Below are 9,102 nucleotides of genomic sequence, written 5' to 3' on the forward strand. Positions count from 1 at the left end.
TTGCCTCGACCACCATCGGCACACGCTGGGCCCTGGGGCGGGCGGTTGCCTCGATCACCATCGGCACACGATGGGCCCTGGTGCGGGCGGTTGCCCCCAGCACCATCGGCACACGTTGGGCCCTGGTGCGGGCGCTTGCCTCGACCACCATCGGCACACGCTGGGCCCTGGTGCGGGCGCTTGCCTCGACCACCATCGGCACACGCTGGGCCCTGGTGCGGCCGCTTGCCTCGACCACCATCGGCACACGCTGGGCCCTGGTGCGGTCGGTTGCCTCGAGCACCATCGGCACACGCTGGGCCCTGGTGCGGGCGCTTGCCTCGACCACCATCGGCACACGCTGGGCCCTGGTGCGGGTGTCACGGGCTCCGACCTTAGACTCAGAATCCGTGCGGCCTTAGGCTTGGAATCTCGTCCTTGATGCCTAAGTCAGCCTAAAACACAAGCGTGCGGGCACTAGAACAAAGGGAAGGGCTGATTACGCAAGTTAAAGAGAAACAGGACAGGAAAACAGAATTCTGGAAATGCTCTTGTATTCACTGAAACAGAAGTGTTTGATGGTGTACAAATGAGGGTGGAGCAGCCCTCTATTTATAGTTGAGGCTCCAGCTACAACTTAATGGCAAATCCCTAAAATAAAGGCTACAATCATGGGATTACATTTAATCAAGATGCTGGTTCCTGATTTTCAGGGTCAACCAAATCTGCCAGGATGCTGATGCTGATCCTGCCTGGTTCCAGAAGCTTCCCTTGCGTATCCAGCACCTCGGGCCCTTCTGGATGTGGTGCGGGCAGCCCAAATGCCAGGCCTTGGTCTCATGAGTTGGCCTGCAAGATGGGCGGGCGTTTGGAGCTCGTTTGATAGGCTTTGCGCACTGATACCCGCCAGCACGCCTGGTCTGCGGGCCTTAGCTGCTGGCTCGCCTGCTGGTCTGGCTGATGTGCCTGGCGCGCCCGCCCAGGGCGTGACATTCTCCCCCACCTGATTGCGCAACGCCCTCGTTGCGTCTTCTGCATGGTACTGCCTGATCTGGTCCCCGAACTGCCATAAGTCCTCTGCTGGTTCCCAGCTCGCCTCACTGTCTGGAAGTCCCTTCCAGCGCACCAAGTACTCATGTCTTGGTTGATAGTTCTTCCGTCTCACTTCCCGGTCAGCCATAATGCTGTGGACCTCCTTCTCATATGAGGCCCTTGCTCCCAACGGTGCACGCTTTGACTTTGCCCGTCCTGGATCTCCCTCATCCTCATGGAACGGCTTGAGCATGCTCACATGGAACACCGGGTGTACCCTCGGCTTGGGTGGCATATCCAGCTTGTAGGCAACCTTGCCTACTCTCTTGACTACTCGGAAAGGTCCCTCATACCTCCGGACTAGGCCTTTGTGCAGCCCCCTGTGGCGCACAATGGGATGCAGCTTCACCAACACCAAGTCTCCAACCTGGAACTGCACATCCCGCCTCTTCTGGTCTGCCCACTTCTTCGACCTCTTGGCCGCCTTGTGTAGACAAACTCTGGCCAAGTCAGCTTGCTCCTGCCATGCCTTGGCAAACTTGTATGCTGCTGGATTCGGCCCTGTATAACCTGCAGCAATCGAACCGGGTGTTAGTGGTTGTTGCCCTGTCACAACCTCAAATGGGCTCTGGTTCGTTGCCTCGCTCCTTTGCAAGTTGTAGGAAAACTGCGCAATATCCAGTAGCTTTGGCCAGTCCCTTTGTGTGGCACTCACATAGTGCCTGAGGTAGACCTCCAGTAGTCCATTCACACGTTCTGTCTGCCCATCGGTCTGCGGATGCATGCTGGTGGAAAAGTTCAAGTCTGACCCCAACAGCTTGAACAACTCAGTCCAGAACCTGCCCGTGAAACGCCCGTCCCGATCACTAACAATGGTCCTCGGCACTCCCCAGTACTTCACCATGTTCTTCAGGAACAATCGAGCTGCCTCCTCGGCTGGGCACTCCTTGGTTGCTGGAATGAAGATTCCATACTTGGAAAACCTGTCCACCACTACCATGATGCTTCCAAACCCCTCTGTCTTGGGTAGACCGACTATAAAGTCCAGAGAAACACTCTCCCATGGTCGCTCTGGCACTGGCAATGGCTCCAAGAGACCCCCTGGTTTCTTGAGCTCCACCTTGTCCTGTTGGCACACAAGACAAGTCTTCACATAGGCCTCCACATCGTCCCTCATGTGCGGCCAGTAGTACCGGTCCTCGATCAGCGCCAAGGTGCGGCTTACTCCTGGGTGTCCAGCCCACCTTGAATCATGACACTCTTGCAAAACTTCCTTGCGGAGCTTCCCGTGCTGCGGCACAAACAGTCTACTGCCCCTGGTGTACAGCAACCCATCCTGCAACCAAAACCGCCTAGTCTTACCTTGCTGGGCGTACTCCATCAGAGCCTTGGCTGTAGGATCATGCGCAAGTCCCTCCTTGATGCGCGGCACCAGTGACCCCTCTGGTTGGCTAATGGCAGCAAGGTTAGCCTTCCTGCTCAGGGCGTCTGCCACTAGGTTCGCCCGTCCTGGCTTGTACTCCATCTGGAAATCAAATTCTGCAAGAAAATCTTGCCATCTCGCCTGCTTGGGGGACAGCTTCTTCTGCGTCTGGAAGTAGCTGGTCGCCACATTGTCCGTTCTCACCACGAACCTCGACCCCAACAGGTAATGGCGCCAAGTGCGCAAGCAGTGCACCACTGCAGTCATCTCCTTCTCTTGGACCGTGTACTTACGTTCAGTCTCGTTCAGCTTCCTGCTCTCAAACGCGACTGGACGTCCCTCTTGCATCAACACGCCCCCTATGGCAAAGTCTGATGCGTCCGTATGCACCTCATACGGCTTGGCATGGTCTGGCAAGGCCAAGACTGGCTCCTCGGTCATAGCCCGCTTCAACCTATCAAAGGCTTCCTGGCACCCTGCGCTCCACTCCCATGCTCTCCCTTTCTTGAGCAAGTCAGTCAATGGCGTGGCTATTGCTGAGTGACCCTTGATGAAGCGCCTGTAGTAGTTAACCAGCCCAAGGAACGATCTCAACTCAGTGACCTTGGCTGGCGGTTGCCACTCCAGGATGGCGTCTATCTTGCCTTCATCCATGCGTATCCTGCCACCTCCCACTATGTGGCCAAGGAATGGGATCTCCTGCTGGGCGAATGAGCACTTCTCCCTCTTGACAAACAGCTTGTGCGCCCGCAACACCTCGAACACCTGTCTCAAGTGGTCTACATGCTCTCCCAAAGTCTGGCTGTAGATCACAATGTCATCCAAATAAACCACAACAAACCGATCAAGGAATGACTGAAGTACCTTGTTCATAAGGGTGCAGAATGTTGCTGGGGCATTCGTGAGTCCGAAAGGCATCACCAAGAACTCATACGAACCATACCGAGTGACACATGCTGTCTTTTGCTCATCTCCCTCCGCGATCCTGACTTGATAATAGCCTGACCTCAAATCCAGCTTGGTGAACCACCTTGCGCTCCCAAGTTGATCGAACAAGTCCGCAATGAGTGGGATGGGGTACTTGTTCTTAATGGTCAGCTTGTTCAAAGCCCGGTAGTCTATGCACAGCCGCAACGACCCATCATGCTTGCGCTGGAATAGAACCGGTGCACCATAGGGTGCTTTCGATGGCCTGATGAAGCCAGCATCAACTAACTCCTTGAGCTGCTTCCTCAACTCCTCCAACTCTGGTGGAGACATTCGGTAAGGGGCTCTGGCTGGTGGCTTGGCCTCGGACACCAGCTCGATCTTGTGGTCCACCTCCCTCTTAGGTGGTAGCTTGCTAGGCAGCTTTGCGGGCATCACATCACTAAAGGTCTTCAGCACCTTTAGCACCTCCAAGGGTGACTCGGTCTCCTTCTCCCTTGGCTCATCATATTTCAGGGCTGCCAAGAAGGTGTCTTCTTGTCTACTTACCGCCTTGGCAAATTGGATGGCTGACACCACCCGTGACCCAACTCCAGACCCTCTCCTCAATGGTACAAGGCATTGGCACCGTGCATCCAAGATGCAAACACAATCGGCAAAAGGCACAAGGAGGGCGTTAATCCGAACAAGGAAATCCAACCCAATCACAAACTCATAGTCGTCAAGGGGTATTACCTCAATGGTCTCCTTGCCTTTCCAATCTCCAAGCTGCAACTCCACTCCCCGTGCTACTCCAATGGCTGGAACTTCCTTGGAGTTCACCGTCTTAATGGTACCAGTCCCTTTCTGCACCTTTAGTCCGAGCTTCCGGGCTCCATCACCTGAAATGAAAAGATGTGAGGCACCTGTGTCCACCAGTGCGCTCACCTTCTGACCCGCAACCATCAGATCCGCAAACATCAAGCCCTTTGGCTTGCGGCTCCCCTTACTCTGGACAGCATTGAGCACCAACGACCCAAGCTTTGCTGCCCCTGACTCTGGCTCCTCGTCAGACTCCCTGTCTACAGCAGCCAGCTTGCCCTTCTGCGGGCAATTGCGCGCTATGTGGCTCCCTCCACATAGGTAGCATGCTAGTGGTTCTCGGTCCCCCTTTGCTTTCCACTTGCCTGCTGATGGCTTCCTCTCGCCATCCTTGGTTGAACGGTCTCGGTCTCCATCCTTGGACTCCCGGTCACGGTCCTTCCCATTGGACTGCTTCTTCCGGTCCCTATCGTCCCTGCCCTTACCCTTGGGCTTGGTAGACTCAAACTTGTTCAGAGGCTTGAACTCTATCAACGCCTCGGCAGTGGTCATGGCTTTAGCCAAGTCATGAACTCCCCTCCTTTGTAGCTCATGCTTCACCCACGGCTTCAGCCCATCCATGAAAGCAAAGAATGCATCCTTCTCGCCTAGATCCGAGATCTGTAGCATCAGTTCAGAGAATTTTTGAACATACTCTCTTATGTTCCCTTGCTGGCTCAACCTGCGCAACTTTGCCCGTGCCTCATCATCGGCATACTCCGGGTAAAATTGTTCTCTGAACTCTTTTTGGAACTCTGCCCAGGTTCCAATCTTGGCGTTCCCACGCCTGACATCATCACACCTGCGCCTCCACCACAATAAGGCTACATCAGTGAGATACATAGCAGCGGTGCTTACCTTTATCGCCTCGTCTTGCATGCCCATGGCCTGGAAATACTGCTCCATACCCCAAAGGTAATTGTCTACTTCCTTGGCCGCCCTAGTCCCCTTAAACTCCTTAGGCTTGGGGACATCCAATCTGGATCTGGACACTCCAGCAAACATGCCATTCCCAATGGCAGTCTTGCAAGTAACGAGCTCACTGGTAAGCTCCTCCATCTGCTGGCGCATGGCCTCCATGCCATTGCGCATGGCCTCCATGCCATCTCGCAAAGTCAGAACTTCCGCCTCCAAGGATTCATTCTTTCGGGTGATCTCATCCAGGCCATTGTTGAGAGCAGCTGCTAGCTCACTTTGGATCTCCTCCCCCATGGAGTCTAGCGATGCAATGTGAGTTTCTACTTCCTCCAGCTTCTCCCCCATGTCGCCTATGGTCACCTCCACCTTGGCCAGCCTACCGTCCATGGTAGACCAGATATCTCTAGAACAAGCTTTCTTGCCTCTTCCTCGCCCATGCTCCTGGGCCTCTGGTTGTTGGCTAGCAACGTCGCTTTGGGATGCCATCTCCTCAATCACGATCTAACCTGCACAACACAAACACGCAGAATCGAACTCGCTCTGATACCAACTGTCACGGGCTCCGACCTTAGACTCAGAATCCGTGCGGCCTTAGGCTTGGAATCTCGTCCTTGATGCCTAAGTCAGCCTAAAACACAAGCGTGCGGGCACTAGAACAAAGGGAAGGGCTGATTACGCAAGTTAAAGAGAAACAGGACAGGAAAACAGAATTCTGGAAATGCTCTTGTATTCACTGAAACAGAAGTGTTTGATGGTGTACAAATGAGGGTGGAGCAGCCCTCTATTTATAGTTGAGGCTCCAGCTACAACTTAATGGCAAATCCCTAAAATAAAGGCTACAATCATGGGATTACATTTAATCAAGATGCTGGTTCCTGATTTTCAGGGTCAACCAAATCTGCCAGGATGCTGATGCTGATCCTGCCTGGTTCCAGAAGCTTCCCTTGCGTATCCAGCACCTCGGGCCCTTCTGGATGTGGTGCGGGCAGCCCAAATGCCAGGCCTTGGTCTCATGAGTTGGCCTGCAAGATGGGCGGGCGTTTGGAGCTCGTTTGATAGGCTTTGCGCACTGATACCCGCCAGCACGCCTGGTCTGCGGGCCTTAGCTGCTGGCTCGCCTGCTGGTCTGGCTGATGTGCCTGGCGCGCCCGCCCAGGGCGTGACACGGGCGCTTGCCTCGACCACCATCGGCACACGCTGGGCCCTGGTGCGGCAGGTTGCCTCGAGCACCATCGGCACACGCTGGGCCCTGGTGCGGTCGGTTGCCTCGAGCACCATCGGCACACGCTGGGCCCTGGTGCGGGCGCTTGCCTCGACCACCATCGGCACACGCTGGGCCCTGGTGCGGCAGGTTCCCTCGACGACCATCGGCACACGCTGGGCCCTGGTGCGGCAGGTTGCCTCGAGCACCATCGGCACACGCTGGGCCCTGGTGCGGGCGGTTGCCTCGACCACCATCGGCACACGCTGGGCCCTGGTGCGGCAGCTTGGTGCTCGGCACACGCTGGGCCCTGGTGCGGTCGGTTGCCTCGAGCACCATCGGCACACGCTGGGCCCTGGTGCGGCAGGTTGCCTCGACCACCATCGGCAGCCTCGACCACCATCGGCACACGCTGGGCCCTGGTGCGGGCGCTTGCCTCGACCACCATCGGCACACGCTGGGCCCTGGTGCGGGCGCTTGCCTCGACCACCATCGGCACACGCTCCGCCCTGGTGCGGCAGGTTGCCTCGACCACCATCGGCACACGCTGGGCCCTGGTGCGGGCGGTTGCCTCGACCACCATCGGCACACGCTGGGCCCTGGTGCGGTCGGTTGCCTCGAGCACCATCGGCACACGCTGGGCCCTGGTGCGGGCGCTTGCCTCGACCACCATCGGCACACGCTGGGCCCTGGTGCGGCAGGTTCCCTCGACGACCATCGGCACACGCTGGGCCCTGGTGCGGCAGGTTGCCTCGAGCACCATCGGCACACGCTGGGCCCTGGTGCGGTCGGTTGCCTCGATCACCATCGGCACACGCTGGGCCCTGGTGCGGGCGGTTGCCTCGACCACCATCGGCACACGCTGGGCCCTGGTGCGGCAGGTTGCCTCGACCACCATCGGCACACGCTGGGCCCTGGTGCGGGCGCTTGCCTCGACCACCATCGGCACACGCTCGGCCCTGGTGCGGTCGGTTGCCTCGAGCACCATCGGCACACGCTGGGCCCTGGTGCGGCAGGTTGCCTCGAGCACCATCGGCACACGCTGGGCCCTGGTGCGGGCGGTTGCCTCGACCACCATCGGCACACGCTGGGCCCTGGTGCGGGCGCTTGCCTCGACCACCATCGGCACACGCTGGGCCCTGGTGCGGGCGCTTGCCTCGACCACCATCGGCACACGCTGGGCCCTGGTGCGGGCGCTTGCCTCGACCACCATCCGCACACGCTGGGCCCTGGTGCGGCAGGTTGCCTCGAGCACCATCGGCAGACGCTGGGCCCTGGTGCGGCAGGTTGCCTCGAGCACCATCGGCACACGCTGGGCCCTGGTGCGGGAACTTGCCTCGACCACCATCGGCACACGCTGGGCCCTGGTGCGGGAACTTGCCTCGACCACCATCGGCACACGCTGGGCCCTGGTGCGGCAGGTTGCCTCGATCACCATCGGCACACGCTGGGCCCTGGTGCGACAGGTTGCCTCGAGCACCATCGGCACACTATCGGCCCTGGTGCGGGCGGTTGCCTCGACCACCATCGGCACACGCTGGGCCCTGGTGCGGGCGCTTGCCTCGAGCACCATCGGCACACGCTGGGCCCTGGTGCGGGCGGTTGCCTCGAGCACCATCGGCACACGCTGGGCCCTGGTGGGTTTAGGCACATCTTCAAATTTCTGCCGTGCCAATGCCATTTTTATGGCTTGTAAATTCATACAATGGTCCCCTAAGCCTTCACGTGAAGTTTCGTTGGAGGATGACTCGTTTTCTATTTTTCACGATTTTCGAAACTTTTTGCGGTTCGGGATTTTTTAAAATTTTTTTATAAGGATTTTTGGCCCCAAATTTTGTAGGCATGATCCTTCTATTTTTGTTGGCATGCACAAAAAAATTCAGCTAAAAACTCGAAGTAGAGAAGATTTTGTGACCGTTTGAAAAAAGTGTCCCCATTTCAGACACTTTAACGGCTACTGGTAGCAAACCTGTAAAATCTCAAATGCTCTTTAAGGGGGTGTGAATTCTCAGAGGTTTGATGAGGGATAGGGGGCCAACACAAGGCCAAGTACCAGCACCCATCGCACATCATGTGCGCACACCCCCCCGGCCCCCCTCCCAATCGCCGGAACCCCAATGCCGCCGGTCAGGTTCTCCGGCGGTACTCCGGCGATGCTCCGGCGATGCTGTCCCGAGTGAAAAAAATGCGGCACCAGCACATGCTGGAGCCAAGCATGGGCACCGTGGCTCAAAATCGAACTTCGGCCAAGGCCTCGACCATCAACGGCACATGATGACGCATGGTGATGGCACATGCATCGACCATCATCGGCATAGGCTGCCCTTCGGTACGGGCACTTGCCTCGACCGCCATCGGCACAAGCTGGGCCCTGGTGTGGGTTGTTGCCTCGATCACCAGCGGCACATGCTGAGCCTTGGTGCGGGCGGTTGCCTCGAGCACCATCGGCAGACCCTGGGCCCTGGTGCGGCCGGTTGCCCCGATAACCATCGGCACACGCTGGGCCCTGGAGCGGCCGGTTGCCTCGATCACCATCGGCAAAAGCTGGGCCCTGGTGCGGGCGCTTGCCTCGACCACCATCGGCACACGCTGGGCACTGGTGCGGGCGCTTGCCTCGACCACCATCGGCACACGCTGGGCCCTGGGGCGGGCGGTTGCCTCGATCACCATCGGCACACGCTGGGCCCTGGTGCGGGCGGTTGCCCCCAGCACCATCGGCACACGTTGGGCCCTGGTGCGGGCGCTTGCCTCGACCACCATCGGCACACGCTGGGCCCTGGTG

This window comes from Durio zibethinus, unplaced genomic scaffold (genome assembly GCF_047325235.1).
Source record: "Durio zibethinus cultivar Kanyao isolate XHJ-2024 unplaced genomic scaffold, ASM4732523v1 HiC_scaffold_325, whole genome shotgun sequence".
Lineage (NCBI taxonomy): Eukaryota > Viridiplantae > Streptophyta > Magnoliopsida > Malvales > Malvaceae > Durio > Durio zibethinus.